The sequence below is a fragment of the Macaca thibetana genome, chromosome 7, assembly GCF_024542745.1.
Source record: "Macaca thibetana thibetana isolate TM-01 chromosome 7, ASM2454274v1, whole genome shotgun sequence".
NCBI lineage: Eukaryota > Metazoa > Chordata > Mammalia > Primates > Cercopithecidae > Macaca > Macaca thibetana.
Window position 1 is genome coordinate 11,613,702 of NC_065584.1, and position 27,515 is coordinate 11,641,216.

A 27,515-nucleotide genomic window follows, 5' to 3' on the forward strand; every position below is an offset into this window, starting at 1 on the left:
GGTTTCACCCTGGCTCCCCGACCAAAAGCCACTGCCATAGGAACCTACCCTTAGCTGTCAGAGCCGAAGACAAGAGTCTGAAAAAGTCAGCACTGGTTGTCTCCTTCTGTCCTTACCTGGCCATTCTACCTAATCACCTGGGCTTATCCTCACAGATGTAGCTTGCCATGAGTATGGGCCCTGTATCTATACTGTTTATTGATGTGGCACTGGCCAGCTACCAGCATATACAGCAGGCACTCAACTAGTATCTGTTGAATGAGTGAACAAATAAATCAACAAGTAAGTAAGTGGATGAATGAGTGAATTGCCTTCAAAGGATCTTCCTCAAAGGCCTGGCCTCCAGCTGTTTGCTCTCCTTTTTTCTCTTGCCTCCTGAGCTCCAGAGATCCTCCAGAAATCTGCATCTTTGTTTCCGAATTCTGATAAAGGAAAGATGAATGACTGGGTGGGCAGGAAGGGGGCTACCCAACAACTACAGGGAGCTGTCCTTCTGTGAGATAAGCAGTAAGGTCCAATAAACTTGTGGGGAGACAAAGCACTCCACTTGGAGAATATTGTCTTCCTTGTGTGAATGTATTAGAGATGTGCCTGTAATTTCTGTTTCTTCATTAATCATTGAACACCTATTGTGTACCAGGGACTGACTTAGGCAACAAGGAACTGCGCCAGCCACACTCAACTTCTTTTACTCTCCTATATATTCTACAACCTCTCATTTCTTAGGTTTCTTGCAGGCTGTTCCCTCTCTTGGGAATACTATTCCATCATCAGGACCCTGTGCCTGGATAATTCCTACTTCTCCTTCAAGTCAAAGAGAAAACATTTTCTTTTGTGAGAAGCCCATCCTCTAACTCCCCAAATCTGTGGTCAATGCTCCCTGTATCGTCTTTGACTTTTCTTATCATTGCACTTCTTAGTACTCTGTAATGTAATTTTCAGCCTCCATGTCTGTGTCTTTCCAGGAGATGAGGATGGGGGAATGAGGGCCCCTGATGGGCTCTCTGTTTATATTTCTATAGCGACTGGCAGCAATATAGTAGGCATCTAATAGATTTGTAATTAAGTGGTTAAAATAGAACATATGCATAAATTTTCTGAGCACTAGAATAATGTACATAAATGTAAATTATTTATATTCTTCTCCATTGGGTATTGAAAAGGATGTCACCTTCTTTCTGCCCAGTCTATTATTAAGACATGAACCCATTCTTCTGATTTTTCTATCTCAAATGAATATCTCTTCCCACAACACCTACTGAGCATGTATTTGTTGACAGACATTGTTTTACACCTCCTTCTTATGTACATTAGCTTACTTGATCCTTAGAACAACTTTCTAAAGCAGGTTCTACTATTATTCCCTACATCTTATACATGAGAAAACTGAGGCAATGTGAGGTCGATTAACTAGTCACATATCTTTTGTATTAGTTAAAGTTGTTGTAGAAAATAGGTAACACATACAAATTAAAGCAAGTTTAATAAAAGAACAATATATGAGGTTGAAACATATGAGACTACTAGTATTTATTGATTTTTGACTTTCAAAAATAGCAATTTTATAAGTTTGAGCTTAATGCAAATGTATGACCAGGGTTTAGGGCAAGCAACAAGTGATGGTGCAGTACCCTGGGGCTAGCAACCCAGGAAGCTGAGGCCACTGCTAGGTCTGAAGGAGCGAGAGGAGGTAGTAGTTACCAGAGCCCATAGAGGGAGCCATGTGGACAGTCCACCTGAGAGGAGACATGGCCATTAGTTGAGCCCATAGTGATCCAGCAGGGAGACAGGGAGCTGGGAAAACACATTTCTCAGCCTAGTTATTCTCAATTTCTGCAGTGGTTGCCAGGGCTTTCCATTGGCTGAGCAACTGGAAGCCATGGGCCCAAGGCGTTTGTTGCTGCAGTCCATAGAGTTCAGCCTGTTGGAGCGCAGAGCAGAGTGTGAAGGGTAGAGAGTGATTTAGAGGGACAAATAGACGACATCTGGCACAGCAAGTCAGTGAGAGTTGGGTGAAAACCCAGGCAGCCTAGTTAAAAAGCCCATGTTCTGAGCCAGCATCTCTCATTTTGAACTTGGTGGAAAGAGCTGAGTCTATATAGTCACTGCTGCACCAAAATCTCCTCTGGGGGTTTCGATGGAACTTCTCAGGCACTCAGATTTACCAATGAATTATTCACCCTTTGTATTAATATTTGATTTCTAACAAAAGAGCTGGTTTTAAGAGTGCTTTGGTGCAAAACGGAGCCAGTTTGAACCCAGGGATGCAGCCCACTCTTTGCAGGTCTTGTTCATCTTTGGTAGTTAAATATTTTAGTGTGTAAATAAGGGCCCATGTCAGGCTTCATAAATATTTTAGAAGTTGAGGCTGGTTGTGAGACGATGGCACATTAATGAACATTGATGGCGTCCAACCAAAGGGGGGCAACTCACTTAGATCACAAAATGTCAACTCTGGGACAAATCATGTGAACCTGGAATATTTTTTAAAAACCCATACTTTGAGGAAATTTTGAGATAAAAAGCCCCAAAACACCAGGTCTGAAAGAGAAAGAGATGAGAATATATTTAGAATATGTGTCCTGGCATCTGTGGCAATAGTTTTCCCTGGGGCTGAGAACAGCCTCGTTCTCCTTCCCACTTTGGTACCTTTACAGTTGATGTTTCCTCTGGCTCAAACATCTTCCACCTTTACTCCCATGACAAAATCCTACTCATTCTTCAAGTCTAACTCTCCTAGGAGGTATCTCATGATTTTCCATCTTGTCCTAGGCAGAATAAAGCATCTTGGGTAATAGGATAGTTACATATCTGTCTCCTTGACTAGACTATGAATTACTTTCTTCTCATGGCTACAGACCATGTCCCAGGCATCTCTGGAGCCTCCAAGCCTAGCATGGTGCCTGGCACACAGTTGGCATTCCATACGTGTTGGATGAATGAGTAAAGGAACCAATAAACCCTATTGTCTCAGAGGAAGCTGTCTTCAGTATTGTGGGAAGGCTCACTCAGGGTCTGTATGAAATTCCATGGGAAACTGCTGTGTGTGTTTTCTGGGTACAGTAAGCAGCATCAGCTGGAATTCTAAAACGACAAGTGATGAAAGAGATATGTGCACTTGTGCCTTAGTTTAGGCTGCTATAACAAAAAACAATACCATAGACTAGGTGAGTTAAACAATTAACACTTACTTCTCACAGTTCTGAGGTTTTTTTTTTATAAGGGCACTAATCTCTTATGAGGACCCCATCCTCATGACTTTATCTAAACTTAATTAACTCCCTAAAGGTCCTACCTTTTCAGATTGGAGATTAGCAAATTAGGGCTTCAACATTTAAATTTGCTGTGGGGGTTGAGGGGAACACAAATATTCAGTCCATAGACACTGAGATACTGGGTTCTTTCCCAGAATGCATGTGTGCCCATAGTCCTGTGAGGTCAGTCTATGCCCACTTTTCACCCCAGGGAGCAACTGCTGGAATTCTTTAACAACATGAGTCCAAAGTTAAAAGCCTTTGGACCAGACAATGTTGATTCAAGTCCCAGCTCTGCCATTTATTAGCTGTGGAATTTGGTACATGACGTACACTCTATTTGCTTCAGTTTGCTTGTCTTTAACATGAAGCTGGTCACACCTAGCCCTCTGGGCTGCTGCAAGTTTTAAATGAGATGATATATGCAAATAGGCAGGCACATACTCAACAATGAGTAGTGTTCCTTTCTTTCTCTATAGCCTGTTTTACCTAAAATCAGCAGCATCAAATGCAAGGCTTTGCATGATATTATTGTTCAGATAATATTTAGAGGGTGAATAAGGGCCCATGCCATGCTTCATAAATATTTTAGAAGTTGAGGTTGGCTGTCAAGGTGATGGCACATTTGTGAACATTGATAGCGTCCAACTGATTGAAGACAACTCATTTAGGTTACAAAATATCAACTCTAGGACAAATCATCTGAGCCTGGAATGGAAAAATCTACACTTCGAGAAAATTTCAAGAGTCAAAACACCAAAACATCAGGTCAGGAACAACCCAATGTTACCAAATAGTGGCAGAAAGGGATGATGCTCTCTAGCAGATCACCAGAGTATCAGTCAACAGGTTACCATGTGTTTCTGGTGCTTCTCTCAATGTTTTCCATTCTGGTGCTGATCTACATCTCCAATGCCTCTCATCTCAACCTGAGTCCTGAACCAGTTTACCTTACTCGGCCTGATTTCTATCACTTCAATCTAAAGTGTTCTTCACACTTAAGCCAGAGTTATGTTCCTACAACACAACTCAGATCAAGCCCTTGTCTTGTTTGAAATCAATCAATGCCTCCTCCTTCCCAACTGACCTGAGCCCAGGGTCATTATAATAGCATTCAATGCTTGCTAACATCTGGCTCCACTTTTTTTTTTTACTTTGTGCTACTTTCTCCACTCCATCCAATGCTCTAGAGAACTCATTTTCTTTGTTCTCTGCAGAATTCTGCTTATTCTAATTTTGAGTCGTTGCTTGTGTTGTTCTTTTCATCTGGGGATGTCATTTATCTCATCTTCAAATGTTCAAGAGTAATTTGGCCTTCAATAAAAAGTTCCACAGCATTTGGAGCTAAAGGTAATATTTTCTTCCTCTGAACCTGAGTCTGTTTTTCTCTGTGATTCACATACCATTATCACCAGCACCACCACCACCATCACCATCATCCTCATCACCATCATCATAATCACCACTACCACCAACATCAGCATTATCACTGCCTACACCATCACTATCATCATTATCCCCATCAACCATCATTATCACTTTCAACACCATCATCATCATCATCACCATTATAATCATTATCAACCACCACCACCACCATCATGATCTCCCTCTTTACCTCTTATTATTTATTACAGTTTAACTATATCTTCTCTGTAATTCTTGGCTGACTGCACCTTGAAGTCAGGGTTAAAATCTGTGTGATCTTTGTATATAATTCCATCACCCATCACAGTATCTATCATAGGTTATACGCCCAGTAGATATGTGCTAATTTTGTGAGTCACCTAGCTACCACAGAATTAGATAGTGTGAGGGATAGTAAAGTAGCAAAATGCATGGTCCTTGTTCTCTCAAGGACCTTAGACCCAGTTCTATGAAATGGAGTATGAACCAGAACATGGGGGTGGTAGCCAAATCTGTCTGTGGAAGCCATGGAGGGACACCACTTTCACCTCCCTTCAACATAAAACTCACCATTGAGCTGCAAATAGTACAGTTAGTTGACAGCATCAGCTGCAACACCTTCAGGATAGAGATCATCCTTTTCCCAGCCAATGATGAGCACCGCAAGGGTACTCAGGGACATTCCTTCCCAACATGGAATGCCTTCAATGGGCAACCTGACCTGGGGCTCCCTGACTATTTTGTCAGGCCAGCATCATGGTCCAAGGCATTTTGCACACTCCTGCTTCCTCTCCTTTATTCTTCATCACACCCCCCTCCAATAAATCTTTTAAATTATTAACTTGGCATCAGCACCTGCTTCCCAGAGGATCCAATTAACATACTATCTTGCTATTGTATTTCTCGTACCTTGGCAGGGCTTGGGGCATAGTAGAGCTGCACAAATCTCTGTTGAATAAAAGTGTGAACAGATGCAAAGAGAAGGTGATGTTCTAAGCATCAGGCTTCCTATGAGCTATGATGGGATTATCCACCCACATTCTGGTTCTTTTTAGCCAAACTTAAATTCTGGTCCTCCTGTCATTGTCAAGTGCTTGTTGAGAATTTCATCCCCCTGAAGCACTACAATGGCCCTCCTTCCTCATGAAATGACAAAGGAGTTTTTATGGATATATATTTGCAGCAGCTCCTTTTCATGACCTGTGCCATATCCCTCAGCTTCAGGGGCATTATTCATGCATGCTGACTATGCTCTAGCTCAAGTGTCTACCTTGGCTCCCCACTTCTTTCCCTTTTATTGAAGCTGTGGGAACTCATTCATTCCACAAGCTTGGAATTATAGGAAGTTAGTAGCCCCAAATCATCCCCCAAAATGGAAAATGAGAATTGGTGGCCACATACTCTAACCTTTTATTCTTAGAAGGAACAGTTCAGAAGCTTCTCAGTGGGACTGAGGCTCAGTTTCCCATGCTGGTAACCAGCCCTATAACATCCTATTTACTGGCATTTTCTCCTTCCTTGCCTCATTCTGTATTTCTCCCCACTCCTGTTGTCTGTTTTTTCCCAAAAACCATCTGCAGCCAAGTTGTTATCTCAGATTCTCCTCTCAGGGGAACTCAAGCTAAGATGGCATTAAATCTGCATGAAGTCTATGCTCCTCAGTGACATTTGATCCATTCTACAGAAGAGTCCATGGCTCTCACTTCTGCACACAGCCCTGTGGTTTGGGAGTCCTGGTGGCTGAAGGCCCCTGGGTAAGTGAAGCCCTCATGTTCTCTCCCGTCTGTGCCCTGTCCTGGTGCCTTCACCACTGGGATTGTTTTCATGACACTGACAGGGCTGTGCTTTCAGCTGGAGACAATGAGTGGATAAATCAGCACATGAATATGAATGAATGTGACTCCTTTCTTCCTTTCCCGCCTATGGACTGACATGGCCGTAGGAGAAGGTCGCACGTCCATGGGCCCACATGTTAGCTGGCCTACTGTCTGCTTTTTTGCTTTCTCTCTGGCATCTTTCCCTTCTTCCCATCAGGCAATTGAGCTAGGTGACTGTCCTGGATGCCTAGGTCACCTTGGATCAATAAACTCCTTCTTGTGTATTGGCATTTTTCTGGTTAATCACTAAGCTCCAATAAGTCTTCAGTATTGGCTTTTGACTTGAAGCTGCTGAGGCTAACAAGTTCAGGCATTAAGACCAGTCCACTCTTCCAGGTGTGGCAGAGGCTGCTACAGGTTCACCTGAACCCATTTCTTTTTCTTCCCGCTCACACCCCCAGTTGACTCTTCTCAGCCTCACTTGGAGCTGCGACCTTGTGGCTGCATTTTAGCCAGTGGAACACGGGTGACTGTGATGCAGTGATGTAGTAGATTTGGCTCACAGTGGCTCCAAGAGCTGGATGTTAAATTTTCAGGAATTTTGTGAGCCTGTTGTGAAGTTGTTGTTGGCTTGAAATTGAACAGGGTGGAACATTTACGTCATGAGAGTTGGCAAATGCTACAGATCAGATTATTCTCAGGAGAGCTGATTGTTAACCATTTACCAGCACACCACTGCTTGGATGCCTCCTCAGGGACTGACTTATAAAGTCCTCCCACACATAATCCATGTTCTTTCCCTTTCTGCCACTGAATGGAGAGAGCCATTGGGACCGAGGGGAGGCCAAAGCCACAAGATGGAAGAAGCCTGGGACCTGGAATGACCACATGCAAGACCTCTCCATCAGGAGCATCTACTTTGAATGGTGATGCAGGAGATAAATTGTATTGCGTTCAGTCCACAAGAATTCAGGTTTTATGTTACTGCATGTATTAGTCCATTTTCGTACTGCTGATAAAGACATGCCTGAGATTGGGTAATTTATAAAGAAAAAGAGGTTTAATGGACTCACAGTTCCACGTGGCAGTGGAGGCCTCACCATCACGATGGAAGGCAAAAGGCATGTCTTATATGGCAGCAGCCAAGACAGAATGAGAGCCAAGTTAAAGGGGAAACTCCTTGTAAAACCTTCAGATCTCGTGAGACTCATTCACTACCACGAGAACAGTATGGGGGAAATCACCCTCGTGATTCAATTACCTCCCACTGGGTCCCTCCCACAACACTTGGGAATCATGGGAGCTACAATTCAAGATGAGATTTGGGTGGGGACACAGCCAAACCATATCACTGCAGATAACATTACTCACACTGACTAGTATATCAGAGTTTGGGTAAGAGCAAAGTTTGCATATTAGCTGTATAACTTGAAAGTTATATGACCTTGGTCTTAGGTTGCATAACCTAGTTCTCTTTTTTCCCTCTCTGAAATGGAGATAATGAAAGCATCTATCTCCTAGGGTGCTTGTAGTTTCAAATGAGATAATAAGCATGAAGCCCAGTGCCTGGTGGAATAAGTACATAATCAGTGTCTGTGGTTATTAATGTTATCCTCTGGGTAGAGTTTTGGGTCTAAAAATTGATACCTTGCTTTCCGTCTGGCATTGTTCCTTGTGTTACGTATACTCTAGGAACCTCATGGAGTGGGCAGGCTTCAGTCTGGAGCAGGTTCTGGGTATTTACCAAATCCTGGTTATGATATCTGCTACAAGATCTTCATTTTCCTCTTGTGGGCCACATTCCAGGCTGCCTCACTATAGAATTATTCCCTTGCCCTAGAGAGAGCCACTGGGGGTTGGGGCTATATCTTATTCCTCATTATGACTCTCTCTCCACCCTGTGTTGTGTTGCACAATGGCCTGCACACTGCGAGTGCTAAATAAATGCTTGGTGCATTAATACAGATGAAACCCAGAATCTCATTTCAGACCACTGAACTTTAGAGTGAATCATCACACTGATACTTACAAATGATCTGGTTCAGCGAAGTCCTGACCATGAAGATGCCATTGGGGATGCTTGACTTTATTTTATCAGCATTCCTTCAATCCTGTCCCCAGTAATGACAGCATGAAACCTGGGAATTTTGAAAAGTTCCCAGGTGTAATCTCTGAATTGGAAATATCATCATTTCTAGGAATGAAGCTGTGAACCTGTATTTGTTTTAAAGAAAACACAGAAACCCATTGAAAATTGGCTTACTCGAAAAAGGAAATGTATTGATTCTTTCAATTGAAAATCAGAAGTGCACTGACATCAGGCGTGGCTTGATCAAGGGGCTTTGATGAAGTCATGCTTCAGCAGGCTCCCTCCACGCAGTGCCCCTGCTGCTTTAGATTTAAGAGGTCCTGAGTCAAACACCATGACATGTATGCAGGGTGAGAAGGAAGCAATGCTGTGACAGGTTTGTTTCATGTGCCTACCGCCCTGGAGCCAGGGAACGGGGTTGGTTCCACACAGACTTATGGATTAGAAACTGAGTTCTATTCCCAGAAAAAAAGGGAGTGGATATACTTGGGTTGGGAGGGGGGCGCAAAAGAATGGCTGACCCTTTTGGCTCCAAGAGAAATTCTAATGGACAACTGGGAAGACCCAGGGCAGAAGTCAGAGCTGGCTTTGAGGTCAGACAGCCTGGGTTTGAATCCTGGGTCTGCTGGCTGCATGTCCCTGGAAAAGTCACTCTGCTGCTGGGGACCTCTGCATTTACCACCATAAAGTAGAACAACTCGCTGGGTGTGAGGTGTGGTGAGGTTCAAATAAAGCGGTGGATGTATACACCTGCCCTTATGCCCTTATACAACAGGCCCAACCAAAGCTTGCCACTATTGCCTAGAGACAGATCTGTGTGGAAGGGAAGCAGGGAAAGAGGAGGGACAGGAAGTGACCTCAGGCCCCTGCCCACCAGCCCTTCATTCACTCAAACCAAATCACAGCTGGGGAGGGAAGCAGGCTGGGGTTGTCACCAGGAGGCTGGGAGGAGCAGCACTGAGGAATGGAAGGGTCCTGACCTCTGCTGAGAGAACCCAGCCATTAATTATGAGCCATGCAACCTCAGCCAGTTCTCAACCTTTCCTTCTCATCTGAAAGTCGGGCTGATCAGTCCTGCCCAGCTCTGCTGTTGTGAGGTTAATATTGTAGCACTAGGCATAGTGGCTGGGTACAGACTCAGTGCACGGACAACAGTTCTGTCTCCCCACCTTTACCTGGAGGGGCAAGGCTGGACATCCACTCAAGCCAGAGAGCTGGAATAGGAGCAGGACAGAGTGAAAATATTCATTCATTCACTGATTCATTCATTCATTCATTCATTCATTCATTCATCCATCCATTCAACTAATGGTTACTGCACACCTCTTATGTGCTGGACACTGTTTCTGGTGCTAGGCATATAGTATGCACAAGTCTCACATAGTCCCACCCCTCCCAGAGCTTCTATTTCTGGCATGAGAACTTCAAACACCAGAAAAGGTTAGAGGAGGCAGCTTGACAGCCCTTGGCACTTCAGACCCAAGATGTCATACATGCTGGGATCTTCCACTGACCCCCAGATCCACTCTCCACCCATCTCCTTCAATGATCTGCGTGAACCATCAACAGGTGCCTTTGTCCTCTAGCTTCCAGCTGGTCCAGCCCGTGGAAAGTTTCAGCACGGGCCAGGGAGTGGGAGGGGAGTCAGGGTGTGGCGTCTGTGCCCCTTGTTCCCTCCCTGCCATGTTGCTGCAGGTTGGCTGAGTTTCCTGGTGCCTGTGGAGCACCCTCTCCTATAGCTGCTCTGTCTGGGTCTGGAGGGTGGATTCCCCCCTTCTCCTTTAGGCTGGGGGTAACAGTTCTGCTCTGTTACTAGCCCTGAGATACTGCACTGTTCTTTTCTGTTTAATTGAACTGGCCTAGACTTTTGAAAGAGTTCCTTCTGTACCCAACCAGCACTCTGGTCAGCTGACTTTGTGCTCTCTGAGACTGGAAGATGTCTAAAGCCGATTCTTCCCCCAAGAGGGCACTTTTTATGGATTCTTGAGATCCATCCCACCCCAGTGGGGAGGGCCCCTTATCTCCAGTTCTCTGGACCACAGCGTTTGCCTTTTTTCCGGCTGTCCCCAGCCTCTGCTGCGGGCAGTCAACTCCACAAGTTTGCCTTTGTAGGACTTCCATTGCCTCTATAGGTGGTCTTCTTAGGTGGGATTGAACGTGGACGCACCCTGGCTCTCTTACTCTTGAGTCACTCATGCAGTCCATGGGAAACACGGTTTCTATGTCCTGACAACCTCAGGGCAGCTGGTCCCAATGGAGCCACCTCTTTTGGCTTGTGGTCAGCTCTTTTGACTTGTTGGTCAGTTGAACTCTTGTCCTTGGGACACCAGTCCTCTGTGTTACCCACTTCCAACCTACAGAAACCCCCTACTATACTCTGAGTCATCTCCTTGAAGCCCATCTTTAGAAGTGAATGGGAAGACACTCCCTGCCCTCCAGGAGGGTGGGGCTTATCTCACATCCAGGTCTTTTCCAAAGAAACACTCCCTGCAAGCCCTCTCCCAAGCTTCATGTTGACCCTCACATACCCTCGGTGTAAGCAAGCAGTTGTCTAAAAATTCACTTTGCTATCCATTGTCTACTGTATCTTGGTACCTCATTCAAAGCTATTAGACATCCCGTTGCAAAATTTCTGTGCAGTTATAGGAGAAGACTGGAGATGGGATCCTGTGGCTTAGAAAGAATCAGAGTGAGTGACAGAGGCTTGAGAGGTCTGCCCGTGGGATTGAAGGCAAGGGTACCTCTTCCCTGAGTCCCTGTTTTCTCATCAATAGGACTTCAAAAGCACTTCACAGGGAGTGATGAAGATCCCATGAGGCAGACCATTGCACAGGGCCATAGTGGGTTCTTGGTCATCAGAGTGAACCACTGTTCCTGGTCATCTGCATGTGTGAAAACTCATTTGCTTCCCACAACGAGCCTATGTAGCAGGCTCTATTGTTAACACTCCTGTTTCACAAGGAAGATAATTAAATCATGAAGACGTTGAGTAACTGGTTAAGGTCTTCTTGTTAGTAAGCAGTAAAGACAGGATCTGATTTTCTGTTCTTGCGATAGTTTGCTGAGAATGATGGTTTCCAGCTGCATCCTTGTCCCTACAAAGGACACAAACTTATCCTTTTTTATGGCTGCATAGTATTCCATGGTGTATATGAGCCATATTTTCGTAATCCAGTCTGTCACAACCTGCACATTATCCACATGTACCCTAGAACTTAAAGTATAAAAAAAAAAAAAGACAGGATCTGAACCTAGAGAGTTGAACTCTGGGATGTTGCTCATCACTGTGCCTTATAATCGCCTGACAAGTAATGGCTCCTTCCCTCATCCCTTGAATTCAATTCAGCTGGCTTGATCCTAGTCCTCCCTGCCATGCATCCCACACCCAGCTCCATCCTCACTGTAGCTCAACAAGTTACACAATGGATTGTGCCAAAAATTTGGAGTTATAGCTTATGGATGAACATTTGGAGGAGTTCGCACAAATCTGGGTTTTGGAACAAAACTGGGTCTTTATATACTTTACAGCCTGCTTGCCAGACTTCTAAAGCCAATGTAATCTCTGCTTTTGGACAAGGATAAAATCTACTAGCCAGCTGTTAACAAAGAAAACATATATCTCATTACTTGCCAGACAAGAGTGCCACACTTCCAGGCCACATCAGAAAAATAGGCTGTGTCTTCTTTCCACAAGCTTGCTATTACCTCCTTGACAGGGTAGCCAGCCTGCAGCCCGCACATCAGGAGCTGCCCCCTGTGTCATCAGCCAGGCAGGCAGTTCTCACCTGGTTGTGCCTTTGGGCTAGTCACTTGCTTGGCCTGAGCCTGTTTCCGTGGACTAGAGGATGCAGAAGGTCCCCCTGGCTGTAACAATAGTTCGTTGCAGGACAGCGAGGGGCTCAGATACTGACATAGGTCCACAGACAAGCAGACAAAATGGAAGTCAGCATTTTGTAATCAGATGTGTTAAATAAAGGGGAAGGGGGAAGGAAGTAGAGCTTGGGTTCTCAGGATCTCAGAACCCATTCATATCTCCCTTCCCCATCTGATTGCACACGGACCGTGAGTGTGAAAGGAGATTCTGTGTGGTTATCTCTTTTGATTGAGGGTTGAGCTTTTTTGATTGCAAGTGACATAATGCAAACCGTTCTTTTTTAAGTTTCCAGGACCACAGCCCAGGAAGGAAAGGGCTGCACGTGGGGCTCAAGGACTCCTATGTATCTTTGTGTTTTATGTCCTCACTCTGTCCAACCATCTTTCCCCCACAGCCAGAAAACCAATAATGTGCTGTGGAGTAGTGGGTAAGCATAGGGGCCCTTATATAAATCTGCCTGGGTTACAACTGCAGCCATTCTACTTAGGGGCTCTGTCCCATGAGCAGGTCTATTAACCTGTCTAAGCCTCAGTATTCTCATCTCTAAAATGTGGATAATATCATAAGCTATCTCATAAGGTGCTGCAAATACTATTGAGTATATGACAAATTCTAGCTATGGTGATGGTGATGATGATAATGATGATTATGCTGGCATCTCACAGCTTTGCCATTCAAGGGACTCTGATACTCTTCCTAACCTTTCGTTCTAATTGTCCCAGCCAAGATCAGGTGACTAACACTAGGCCATTCAACTCTGGCCACATGACGGGTTACTCTGATTGACTCATTCATGAGGCAGTTGAAAGTAAGCGGGGAATAGCAGAGAGGTGGGATTTGAAAGATGGAAGCTTCTGCTAGAATCACATCAAATTAGAGAAGAACACCACATGGAAGAAGGAAATCCTGTTTTTGCAAACAAAAGTGTGGGTGTCCACTAATAGGTACAGGAGTTGATTCTCCATGAGGACTAATAGGACCTCTCGCTGAACAGGACTTCATAAAACATTGGGCAGGGCTCTGGCAATGTGCTCACAGGGTCATATGTTTTGCTAAAGTACAATATTTTAACCACTGCTGGTTAATGCTGCTATCTCTTTCCAATCTGGTTTCCTCTCCATTACATATTCCTTTGTATCTGATGACACTGAGGTATGTTTGAGCATTTCTGGTATCTGGCTGAATGAATTATCAAGTTAGGGACACATTTATTTTGAGTTTTATGAAATAAATTGATTTCATTCACAGTTACTTTCATATATATTCAGGCTATTGCTAGCAGGAAGAGCTTCCAGGAAAACTGCCACTCATTTAACTATTCAACTGGCATCATGGCCAAAAGTGAAAAGAGGCCAGAGGTGGATTCTTAATATGAACATTATCTGTGGTACCCAGCACCAGAAGTGTGTGGTTAATGGAGGAGAAAGAAGGCTTGAAATATATAAGAAAGAAGCTTGTCTGGAAAATTTCTGATTCTTTCAAGCTTCCGGAGTCTCACAGTTGGATGGTTTTAAACATGACAGTTGGGACTTTTCTTTAAAAAGATGAGGTATAATGTATAATGTATAATGCACCTTATACAACTGTTTAAGGCGGTACTATGGAGTCTGAGAAGCTACAAGATGCAAAAACTTTATTCAAGATGTTGGTGTGTAGCTGCATTTTAAATTAGCACTTCCCTGATAGTTAATGATGTTATCAAAAGATTATTGGTGACTTCCTTTGTGAAATGTCTGTTCAAGTCTTTTGTTCATTTTAAAAATTGGAATGTCTTTATTTTTATTATTGAGTTGTATACAGGATCGTTATATATTCTGACTACAAGTCCTTTGTCAGATAATGACTATTCATTTTCTAATAGTATCTTTTGAGGAGTAGAACTTCCGAGTTTAGTAACGTCTAATGTATTAACTTATTGTTTTATAATGAGTGTTTTCTGTCTCCAATCTACCCAAGGTTGGGTAGATATTCCCTTGTGTTTGCTAATTCAAACTTAGAAGTGCCTGAAATGGAAGTTTCTCCCTGTCATGGTGTATCCACCTCTCTCTGCCTGTGTAAGTCAGCTAGTGCTCAAAACAACCAGAGAATCCCAGTGGTAGACAACATGTCTCATTCATATGTCTTTGGGTTGACGGGGGGTGGCTCAACATGTTTCATTCACGTCTTTGGGTTGACAAGGGTGGTTGTGTAGGTTTCTTAGAAAAACTAGGATCCTGGTTGTATTAGGGTTCTCAGAACTAATAGGATATATATGTATACACACACACACTCTCATATATGTATGTTTATTATATACTATATATAAGCTTAATATACATATGTATATATTTATTAAGGAGCATTGACACACACGATCACAAGGTGAGGTCCCACAATAGGCTGTCTGTAAGCCGAGGAGCAAGGAAGCCCGTGCGAGTCCCAAAGCTGAAGAACTTGGAGTGGCAGGAAGCATCCAGCACAGGAGAAAGATGGAGGCCAGAAGACTAAACCAGTTTAGTCTTTCCACGTTCTTCTGCCTGCTTTTACTCTGGCCGCTCTGGCAGCTGATTAGATGGTGCCCATCCAGATTGAGGGCGGGTCTGCCTTTCCCAGTCCACTGACTCGAATGTTAATCTCCTTTGGCAACACCCTCACAGACACACCCAGGAAAAATACTTTGCAACCTTCAATCCAATCACGTTGACACTCAGTATTAACCATCACACTAGTGTGTCATTTTCAGATTCAGGTTGCAGCAGCAGCAGACACCCAGAATTCATTCTCTCGTGATGATGTCAGAAACTGAAAAGCGAAAAATCCAAATGCAAAAGCACATGCCAAGCTCCTGCTTGCATCATGTCCACTAACATTCCTTTAGCAAAGCAAGCTATACGGCCAACCCCAAAGTAGACAACTGGGAATTTAAACTTTGCCATGCTTAGGCCACGGGAGATGAGGAAAGGGAGAATATATGATACTACTATAAAGAGTTAGAACCAATCATTGGATCTACTACACTGTCCATGTTTTCTGCTCCTCTTCTGGTCACCTTACTCAAGCCTTTATGCTGTGCATAGTCCCTTAGAGTTTCCCATTCCTCTGTACATCACAGGAGCTCTCAAGATATTCACCCTTCTGACCTAGATTTTTACTGGAAACTCCTATTTATATCTCTTGGAAACTGGATTGGCTCAGCCCATCTTTTTAAGCCAAGCTATATACATCAAGGGTCCTTGGACTGTCAATGGAAAGGTCAATGCTTGGGTCAAGCATCAATCCTTGGACCAAAATAGTGGCCGTACTTGAGCAAATAAGAGTCTGGTACTGCTTTCCTGCAGAGTACTTCCCAATGGCGAGACAGCTGCCACTAGAGAAAGGAAGTTGGGTGTGGATGGCATCACAAAGGGCACTACTGCATGAATAATAAGAACTCCTACAGCAGTATTTGCCTCAAAGAGTCTTGTACCTGGCAGGATGCATGAGAGGTGGCCAGGGCTGGCAGAGGTTGGGAAAGTAGTAATGAAGAATATTGCAAAAGAAGGAGTTGTACTGGCCTCTTCTGGGAGGCCTGGGGATAGGATAATAGACAGGAACAGAGCAATATTTAAAATATCTACTCACCTGTATGGCATGGGTGCCAGCTAATAAGAACAAGCTACTAACCAATCAGAACAGGTGTCGGCCATGACACCCAGCCCATCTGTACTGGTTCCTACCAGCTGAAGACCAGCTCTGGAAGGAGGAAAGGAAACAGAAGGGAGGATCTAAGATGAGACTTCCAAACCTTGTTGTACCTAACTTATTGGAGACATAGTTGAATAATATGGAGTATTTTTACTGCAAGAGGAACAATTAATCTAGTGTGTTTTTATCCATCTCTAGGGATTCTATTTGGATATCATCACATCCTCTAAGTATAAAGTGCTCAGACAATTTATTTGTCTTAAATCCACATAGCTAGTAAGTGGTAGAACCACTCAGCTCCATATGCTTTCCAGTGAGGGCTCACTTAGCAAGAGGGGTCTAGAGTGACACGCTGGTGGTTAGAGATGGTTACTCAGGTTAACCTTGAAGGAGCTGAATGGAGCCTGTTACTCCTATGTCTTTGGGAAATAATGATAATAACTTTCATTCAGCAAGCACCTCGCATGTGCCAAGCACCATGCTGGGTGCTGGGCATGCATGATCTACAAATCCTTACAAAGCCCTTGCCAGGTAGCATCCCATTTTATGGATAATGAAGCTGAGGCCCAGAGAAATGATAAACTTCATAAATATAAAAGTCATCTAGTGGCACAGAGACCCAGAACACTATGGCGACTTCTTCCAGAATTCTTCTTCCAGTGATTGATTACATCTCTGTCTTCTTCTGCAAAAGTAAAGAGGCAGAGGAGGAGACGTGAGCACTGGCCTGAGAGCACAGGAAGGATGTGGCTAACTTCTGACCATGACTGACGCATGGGGTCCTGTCCCATCCACTCCACAAAGATTGTTCTGAGGACCACCTGGAACAAAGGGGTTAAGGTATCTGTCTACACAGAGGGCTCTGAAATTGCAACACACACACCTTTGCCTTGTGAATAAATAAATCTCTGCTTGTTCTCTTTGAGGATAGAAGGCAGAGTTCAAATCTCAAATCACTGATGAAGAGATCATTGCGCTCATATTTGAATATGTAGCTACTTCCAAGTTCCTAATATTTAGTTTTCCAGTCACATAGAGCTCTGCTACCAACCCAGGTGAAATCACACTTAATTTTGACAATAAAAGGATTTTGAAACATTATTGCATCTGAATCTTGTATTTTTATCATTCTTCAGTGAAAATATTTAAATACACATATCTGTCTAAATATATCTATCTCTATACATTCTTTCATCTCTGCTATTTATTTACTTTTTATTTATCCAACTATCTATCATCTCTATATAATTTGTAATATCTGTGATTAACTGCCAGCAGAAGCACACATTTCTCAGTTCCCCAAATGATATATAAAGATGTAATCCACACAACACTGAGAGACCAGAATTATTAAACTCAAAAGAAGAAAATGAAGGCTTGGCAGCACTGCGGGTATGATCCAAGAGCAACAGCTCACACGTGGCAGCACTGGGACTTGAACACAGATCTTCTGCTTCTGAATCCCAGTTCCATTTCTGGATAACTTCCTGGCCCTCAGAAAAAAAAGGCGGATGGTCCTTGAGGAGTGAGGATTGGCTTTCTGCACACACGTATTGCTTTAGTATTCACAGGCAATGGAATGATCCACCAACTCTTCTGGAGGAAAATGGGATAGGTGAGAACTATTGGCAGCTTGGGTGGCCAAGCCAACGTCAAACCAGAACAGCCTCTTGAAGCTGAGTTCACACGACTCTTCAATATTGAGGCAGTCTCAGAACCTCAGAACCCAAAGTTCTGCAGTACAGTCTTTAGAACTAAAAACACTAAAGAGGGCTCTTTAGAAATTAAAACAAAGTTACCAAAGAAAGAACATGGCCTCAGCTGGGAGCGGTGGCTCACGCCTGGAATCCCAGCACTTTGGGAGGCTGAGGCGGGCAGATCACGAGGTCAGGAGTTTGAGACCAGCCTGGCCAACATAGTGAAACCCCGTCTCTACTAAAAATACAACAAATTAGCCGGGCGTGGTGGTGGGCACCTGTAATCCCAGCTATTTGGGAGGCTGAGTCAGGAGAATCACTTGAACCCAGGTGGCGGAGGTTGCAGTGAGCCGAAATCATGCCATTGCATTCCAGTCTGGAGGGCAGTGTGAGACTCCATCTCAAAAATAAATACATACATACATACATACATACATACATACATACATACAAGAAGAAGAACAGGGCTAACCTTCGTCAGGCAGTGACTCCAGAGGCTGGGACGACAGAGGCTTGGGTAGATAGAAGGGGAGACAGTGATGGTAACCGTGGGCAGGACGCCACACTGTGGCGGCTGCCTGGCTTCTGTTGTGAGAATTATGAATCTCTTTGGAAACTGACTGAGGGGCTAGGCAAGCTAACCATGCATCCACTCCAATAGAAGCTACCACTGTTCATTCAGGCATGCGCAGGCTCCTGAGGAAGCGCCTGAAGTCAGCCTTCTCTGGCTGGAGGTCTCAGAGATGAAACGGCCTGTCTACATCTCGGCAGCTTTGATTTGTGGCTGGCTCACATGGATGGGTCAGTCAATCTGTGCCTTTGACCTTTTGTGCTAGAAACAATGCCTTCCTGGTTAAGAGAAAGATGAGATAAGGGAGACATAAAGTGTAGGCTTTGGATCTTGCCAGAATTAAGGCTGACTCACCTCTCTGTGTTTGTTCTAACTTTGATTCCTTTAGTCCCAATGAGACAGATACCAGTTAAAAGCGCTGTCGTCTTATTTCTGATTAACGACAACGCTTAGGGCTATTCAGCTATGACCCCCCTGCTTCCTGCTCTCGCTAGAAGGTGGGATGTCTCCACTGCCGCAACAGGATGCTGAGTTGTGCTGTCCTCTTGGTAGTCAGGGGTGGATGACACTGTTGGATGGACCGGCTTTGAAGCTGAGCATCTGTCCATGTACCTGGCCGGTTGCTGTGTCAGGGAGGGAGGTGCGAGGACCTTTCGTTACTTTCCCATGGAGACATGCAACTGTGACTCTTACCCCATTCTGGAAAAGTTTCCCCATTACTCCCTCATGGAAGTGGAGAAAGTAAACAAATACGGCTCTTAACGAAGAGTCTTTTAAGAGAAAATTTACAGCTATGTAATCTTGCTTCTCATGGCAACACGGAGCCCATCTTCTGGGAAAGGTATCCACAGTTTTATGTAACATGTTTATGAACAACAGAAAATATTGACAGTCTGTTCATCCCATCTGCTTCCCAGGACAGGGAGGAATCATTGCATAGTGATGCCAGAGGGTCTCCGGGTCCACAAGGGGATCTTTCTGGAGGTGTCCTGTTATAGGGGTCCTGCCTTTAGGGAGATGGAGGCCACAGAGTCTCATAGGTGAGCTCTTTTGGAAGAGAAATCAGGAATTTGGCCCCTGGAACTTTCTCTTCCTAATATGTGGCATGCTCCTAGCCAGTCTGGGCTCCTGAAATCGCGGGTAGGGAAGTGCCTAAATGGCCAGTGGGGTTGTCGGTGTGGAGAACAGTGCGACAGGGAAGGGGGTGGGCTTTCTCATGCTCTGCAGGCAGCTGGTGGGAAGGGGGCCCTGAGCTAAGCATGGGGGTGGCAACATGTAAAGGAGAGGAAAGTGAGCTGAGGCCCTGGTGTTTAGAGGAGGAGGAAAGGGAAAGAGAAAGAAGGAATAATAAAGAGGGACAGAGGGAGAAGCAGAGGCAGAGAGGGAGGGAGAGGGAGAGGAAGAAAGGGGGAGGAAGAGGGAGAGGCAGAGAGGAAGGGAAGAAGAAGGAGATAGGAGGGACAGAGAGGGATGGACAGAGAGAGGCAGAGAGAGGGAGGGAGAGGGAGAGGCAGAGCAAGTGGGAGAGGGAGGGAGGGAGAGACTGAGGGAGAGGGAGAGACAGAAAGGCAGAGGAAGAGGGAGAGGCAGAGAGCGAGGGAAGGAGAGGGAGAGGAAGAGAGAGAGGGAGGGAGAGAGAGACTGAGGGAGAGGGAGAGCAGAGAGACAGAGGGAGGGAGAGGGAGAGTCAGAGAGGGAGGGAGAGAGAGGGAGAGGCAAAGAGGGAGGGAGGGAGAGGGAGAAACAGAGAGGGAGGGAGGAAAGGGGAAAGGCAGAGAGGGATAGAGGGAGCAGGAGAGGGAGAGAGGGACGGAGGGAGAGGGAGAGAGGGATGGAGGGAGAGGGAGAGAGGGACAGAGGGAGAGGGAGAGGAAGAGAGAGAGGGAGAGAGAAGAAGGGAAGGAGAGAGAGAGGGAGAGAGGGAGAGAGGAACAGAGGGAGAGGGAGAGAGGGAGGGAGACAGAGGAAGAGGAAGAGAGAGAGGGAGAGAGAGGGAGGGAGGGAGAGGGAGAGGGAAAGAGGAAAGGAGGGAGAGGGAGAGAGGGAAAGAGAGAGGAAGGGAGGGAGAGGGAGAAGGAGAGAGGGAGGGAGGGAGAGGGACAGACAGAGAGGGAGGGAGAGAGGGTTATGTCCTTGAAGCTTGCTGTAAAGGACACCACCTGAGACCACTCTAAGGGGATCATGGAGGAGATATGGGCAATGCTTGGGATGCTTTAAAGAGCAAGGCTGCATGGTTCGTAGCAAAACACGGACAATGATCTTGAGGGTCAGCAGTAAGAGAAGAGGGGAATTTGTGATGGTATGTCTAAACCACAGAACACTGAACAAGCACCATGAGGGCTTGCCCATATAGATCCATTGATATGGAAGCATATTCATAATTGCCAATGACAAAATTATTTGGGGGCAATGCTCATAGCATGAGGCCATTTTTTGTAAATTACAATATCCAATCTATTATTTATAGGTCAATGTCTGGACGGCCATTCAAGGATGTCATCCAGAACATCTTGTGACCCAAGTTACAGAAATGCAGAGAGCTGTCCACTGTAAGACTGCAGGGGCCATGGGAGCAGTGGCCGAAGAGTGTGCCCTGCCTGAAGACAAAGAGATTTCAAAATTCAAGAAAAAATTGACTCACCAAACAGATACGCAAGCCACCTGCTCTATAAATTACACACTAAATATTAATAGTGATTGCTTCTGGGTGGTGAGATTTGGCAGTTACCTTAATTTTAAAAAATGCTTTTATAGAGTTTTTAGAATTATAATAATTTTTTGACCGTGACTATGCGTGTGTGATTTATGAAAAGACAAGAAGAGTAGGACCGAGTTACCATGTGAACTTCCCTTTCTGTTGACAGCATAAGGCCCCTCTCTGGGCCTCCCTGCAGGCAAGGGCACCATGCAGACTGGAGAGAGTGAGGCCAGGAGGGGCCCCCAAAATGTATGTCCAACGGCTCCCTGACTACCTTCATGTAGCAGCAGGAACTTATCATGACCTGAGCACGAGCTATGGGCCAGGCCTGGTGCTGCTGGCAGCTTCAGCTGGTCAGGCTCCTTTAATCCTCACAAAGCAGCTTCAGGCGGGACCGTTGTTATCCCCTCTTACAGATGAGGAAAGCTGAAACAAGAGTTCCTGTGAGCTGCCCGCCATCACTTAGATTGAAAGACGAAGAGATGGGACTCAGGACCAGGAGGTTTCTGGCCATAGGGTAAGTGTTCTGCGGCTCCAAACCACCAGGCTACACTGCCAGCAGCCCAGCTGGCCCTCCGCTGCTGGCACCCAGCCTTTCAAAGTTGCCTTCCCAGAGGAGAGGTTAAAGGCCAGTTGTATTGTGATCAATACAGGGCCAACTGTATTGTGATCAAGAAGTGCCAGAGCTGATGGGAATCTGTATATTGTGACTGGGCTAGTCAGATGGTTCATCACACCACCTGGGCCAGGCAAGGTGCTGATGGTGGGTGGACGTGGGGCAAAGACCTGATTCTGCTGGTTTCTGGCTGTGCAATTTCAGAAAAGTCAATTGTCTTTTTTTCCTGGTCTTGCAAAGTGAGGATAAACACACACACATCTCATGGGATTGTTCTGTGTCCCACAGGATAAGTAGAAAGTGCTTGGTAGAGTATATGGCCCTGGCATTGTTTTGGGTATTGCTATTGCTGGCCAAGGCTGGGCTTGGGGCTCAACCTCAGATGTTGAGGATAGGAGAGGCACTGCCTGCCTCTCCCTTCCATGTCCCTCCGCGATGGCTTCAGATTTGGGGGAAGCTATGAGTTTGCCCAGTGTGTGTTCATGGTCTCTACTAAATTAGAAAGGAAATAAGACAGGGCATGCTGGAGCTGTGGGAAAGAGTGTCACTGCTCTGTTCAACATCGAACAGGCAGCTTTATTTCCAGGCTGTGGATTAGGACAACCTGGAAGAACCATCCAGGGAGCAGAGGATTGGAAAGGCACTTTCCCCCTCAATACATGTCAAATTCATATACTTGAAAAATCACTGAGGCTTCTACAGTCCACACAAAACAGTCTCTGTTTAACAGCATCACGTTCAGTTTTTAAAAAAATAAATAAATAAATAAACACTACGTATAGGCAAAGGACTGACATTGAAATGCTTTATATCCCACAATGTTGAAAGAAAAGACATCGAGTATTTTTTTCCATTGCACCTTTATTGTTTATTCTGTTCAATGTTCAGAATTTTCATACAGTCTTTCTAGAATCACATAGAGCCTACTGAGTAGCTCCTTTCCCCTGACATTGCTTTATTTCTAACCAGCCTCCTCTCATCCCTTGTCCTTAGTGTATGATATTCTGCTAGTGTCCAAGGAGTTCCCAGGGTTGTTTTTACAGGGGAGGGAGAAGGGTGTTCGGTGGTATTCCTGCGGCTTTCTCTCCTCTCCACCTCCTCTCTTGTTCAGCAGCCTCCAGACCCCCAAGGGCTAAGGAATCAGACACATTGGGTTTGGATCCTGACTCCACTAGGAGCAATGTGATCTCAGGGACATTTCTTGATCTCTCTGAACCATTTTTCCTTCTTCTACAACGTGGGGGAGGAAAACCTCCCTCTCTCACAGGGTTACTATGAGAATCAAATGACTCCAAGTATCCAAAGCTTCTGGCACAGTGCCTGGGCACACAGTACGCCCTACATGCACCTTAGCTTCCTTCCTTCTGGCAGGGAAGAGAAGATATCTGATAAATCAATGCCAGAGCCAGCTGCTCAGGAGCATTTGCTTTATAAAAGAGCCTGGTCCCTTTAATAGAGCCCAAGAAATGACTCTCTAATGATGGAATTTCAGACACCACAGCATGGGTGAGGGAGAGATCTGGAGGCATAGACTACAGAAGCCTCAGAATCATTTGAATCCAGCCAGGCAGACTGCTGCTGCTTCTGCCTAGGGGCAAGGCTGGTGATACAGTCTGGCTGTCACACCACCCAAATCTCATCTTGAATCCCCACGTGTTGTGGGAGGGACCCAGTGGGAGGTAACCAAATCACGGGGGCAGGTTTCCCATGCTGTTTGCATGATAGTGAATAAGTCTCACGAGATCTGCTTTAAAAATGGGAGTCTCCTTGCACATGTTCACTTTTCTTGTCTGCCACCATGTGAGACGTGCCTTTCACCTTCCACCATGATTGTGAGGCCTCCTCAGCCACGTGGAACTGCAAGTCCAATAAACCTCTTTCTTTTGTAAATTGCCCAGTCTTGGGGATGTCTTTCTCAGCAGTGTGAAAACAGATGAATACAGCTGGCAATGGCAGAAGGAATACTAACCCCCTCTTTTAGGCCATGTCACTGCAGCCAGGCAAGGGCCCATTTCAGGGAGCCAATTTGTTTTTATGCACCCATCCCTGCCAGAGAGGAAGTTGCTTCACGTGGGTGTAAACCAGGGGCTTTAAAAATGCAGCAGTCCTTTAGGGCAATCATTAAATCCCCTCCTTATGCCCCTGAAAAGTCACTTGTCACAGGGCTGTCCTCACAGCCTGAACCACCATGAGCTCTCATGGGGGAGTTCTTGTGTCATTTACACCCCACCCACTTTTGAAGAGGATCCCAGGTATCTTGCCAAGGAAGGAGTAATGCACCTAGTTCTGAGCTTTCTGCCTTGTTCTTCCCAACTGTCACGGTACATGACCACTAAAATCAAAATCTGATAAACAAATGGTGACAAGAATGAAACAATAACCCTGCCAATAAGAAGCTGAATATTCTGTTCAAAAGTTCATCTGCAAATACAGCCACACTCTTCTTCCTCAACGGTAGTCCTTTTAATTTTAAGCTGATCTATCACTCAGCCCTTATTCATGCATAATTCTCAGTAAAGATAGGGTGCATCTAAGGTCTGCATGCCCACAATCGTTTGATATCTCCGAGAGAACAACAAAAAGCCACTCAATAGACAATCTTGAAACATGCACCAACCAAAACCATGGCTGGTAGTATGGGAAAATGTCCTTCAGACCAAAGAGGCAGAGAGACAGAGAAGGAGAGAGAGAGAGAGAACAAGAGCGCAAAAGTAAAAGATTCGAGACGAGACAAGAGGACTAGAATGGTTCCACAAGAGAACACCTGCAGTTGGGGGAGGAAGGGACAAAGCAGATAAAACCAAGGAAAGCTCTATGGATCTGGGAGTGCCTTTCCAAGTATTTGGTTCATGCTAAAAAATAGAGCACATTTATTAAAAATATATATTTATAAACCTTGATATGAACAGATACACACATCAAGCCAATGAAAAAAGAAAAATAAGTTATCTCCCCGGTATCAAATAGTTAGACACTTTTGATGAATGGGATGCCTGTCAAAGGGCTGCCCCTGTGGTTTTTCCACTAAATAGCTCGTCAAGTGAAGATGAAACACTTGTCCTGGGAGACACACATCTGAGCCGTGTCCGCCCTATTCATCTTTTCAAATATGTGATATCCGTCAGCGATCTGGAATAATGAATTTCTGCACCCATCCGCTCACCGATGGTGTCAGAGGCTGGTCGTCCAAGCATTCTTCTGGGCCCCCTGCCAAAGACGTTGAGTTCCTAGTGCTGTGAATGAGTTTTGTTGGAATCATTGTGCTTTAGTGTCTGCTCCCTGCAGCAGGATCGGTCTATTTGTGTGACCTTCTGTAAAGTCTGAAGGTGCATTTGATTGGGTGGTGTGGGTGGGTCAAGCCTGCTGGTTCTCGCAGGGTCTGGTCAGTGATACGCCGACACGCAGGACTTCCGTCTCTGGCCATCCCGAGGCCTCTGAGGACGCTCTGGGCCATTCACAGGGTGGTGTATATGTAGACAAATATGATCACAATCAGGTTCAGAATGGTCCCAATAATCCCCAGCATTGCCAAGACACTCTCCTCCTTACTTTCTTTTTCTTGACCTCCTCTGTCTTCATCATTTCCACTCGTGATTACCATCTTGGTTGCAAATGTCTTTATCTTCCTCACCAGGCTAACCTGTAATTGGAAAGAGGCAGCACAAAAGATGATCACTTATAAGCACGCCATCCATAGCCAGGCAGATCTGCAGCGGGTGGTGATCTGCTTGCAGGTCAGACCATGCTGGGGGGATGACAAATCACACAAGGATCCTATCTTGGGACACCTTGCTCTTGGCCATGGGAAAATGGCAGAACACGGCTAATCGGTTTAGAAGATGAGCGTCCTGACACTGGTACAGAGAGAGGAGCCCAGGAGTCTACCCGGGCACCACCCACTTTGTTGAGCTGGTTTTCCCCCTTTCCCTTGAAGGAGAAACTGGGTCAGCTGCACTGCAGTGAAACTAAGGTCTGTGCCCTCCGTCCTGGTGGTGGGAATTTCACACACTCTCACATATCAGGTTACACCCAAGAAACGTGCTGTCCTGAGTATCCACGAAGTGTGTAGCGGGCATCACAGTCCTACCATGCTAAAGCTCTGACTGCGGTGTGGGTAGGGATGGTTGGAAGCCAGGGAAGGTGATTCATGGAGACCAGGCAGGATGGTAAGGGGTCTACACACAGTGTGGATGACTAGTACCATGAGAAATTATCATAATCTCTGGTAGAAGTAGATATTGCTACAATCATTCCAGAAGATTTCCTGGCATTAGCCAGAAAAGTGAAAAGACATATTCTACCACTGGACACCTGCTCTGCCAGGCGTGTACCCTAGAGAAGGCCTCGCTTCTGTGCACCTGGAGACATAGACAGGACTGCTCCCATGGGCTTCATCTGCCATAGCAGAGAACTGGAAGTTACCCAGATACGCACCAAGAGGAGAGCAGATGAACATGTGGTGGTCAATCTCTACAATGGAATATTATATGATGGTGAAATGAATGAATTACAGCTACATGCAACAGGAAGAACAAAGCCCAGACACTTAACGGAGGGAAAAAGCACATGGCAGAAAAATTTGTGCAGCACCATTTGATTCATAAAGGCTCAAAACAGGCAAAACCAAGTTATCTATTGTTTTAGAGATGAGCTCTTTGATTTTCATAAAAAGTAACGCAATGATTAGCATCAAAATGACTAGTGTAAAACTCAGGACAGTGGCTTTCTCCAGGCAAGAGCGGAGCAGGCTGCCATGAAGGAGGGGCACCAGTGGCCTTCAGATACTAGTCATCTGCCATCTGTTATGCTTTAAACTGTTCCTTTAAACTGCTGGCATATCTTCCAGATACTCTCTTTGTATGCATGATACATATTGCAATAACCAAAATAACTTTTTATTTTCGAAGACAAAAAACATGGCCATCCAGGAGGCGGACTGGGCAGTCAAAGCCTTCTTTTCCACCAATTGCTGGTCCAAACCATAACTAAAATAGGACTAGTGTGTGTGGTGGTGGCGGCTCGTCCACTTGTGATGTGATGTGCACCAGACCAGCCCATAGCTACATTTCCTCCATTGGAGGGCTGCACCTTTAGAGCCAGAAGGCTTTTCATGCTTCAGGGTTTGATGATGGTTAAATTTGTGTGTTGGCTTGACTGAGTCATGCATGCCCAGATAGTTGGTCAGGCATTATTCTGGGTGTGTGTGTGTCAGGATGAGATTAACATTTGAGTTGGGAGACTGAAGAAATCAGACTGTCCTCCTACATGTGGGTGGTGATGGACCAATCAGCTGAAGGCCTGAATGAAACAAAAAGGCTGACATTCCCCCAAATTCCTCCTGCCTGCCTGCCTTCAAGCTGGGACAATGGCTTTTTCCTGCCTTTGGACTGGAACTGTCGATTTTCAGGCAGCTCTTCCTGGGCCTGGAGCCTGCAGGTCTTCAGATGGAACCACACCACCGGCCATCCTGGGTCTCCTGCTTGCTGACTCACCCTGCAGATCTCAGGCCTTGCTGGTCTCCGAAATCACATAAGTCAATTCTGTATAACAAATCTCTTCATACACACCTATATATATCTTACTGGCTCTGTGTCTCTCATTCGAAGGCTGTCTCAGGACACACATCCAGGAAGGATCACAAACGGGAATCCAGGAACGTGGGAATGTGAAACGAAATGGGAAATGAAATGTCTGCATGCCCCTCCCTCCGTGCACATGAGCCCCGAGAGGGCTGGGTCGCTCGCACCTTACAGAGCGGCTCTGGATCCGGAGGACAGTATATGTGAATGAACATCTGTACGAAGGAGAGGCAAGCACATCAGTGAAGAA

The 27,515-nt window shown here is 45.4% G+C and overlaps 2 long non-coding RNA genes across 14 annotated transcripts in view; both read right to left on the reverse strand.

The window, feature by feature from the left end:
* LOC126959717 (uncharacterized) overlaps positions 1 to 27,515 on the reverse strand; it is a 459,264-nt gene that overhangs the window by 145,907 nt on the left and 285,842 nt on the right. The window lies entirely within an intron of this gene.
* The window catches only part of LOC126959732 (uncharacterized), a 48,970-nt gene continuing 43,982 nt past the window's right edge, over positions 22,528 to 27,515 (reverse strand). The window contains exon 2 of the long non-coding RNA XR_007727639.1: positions 22,528 to 25,326. This is a non-coding gene — a long non-coding RNA (uncharacterized LOC126959732). The remainder of the gene's footprint in view (positions 25,327 to 27,515) is intronic.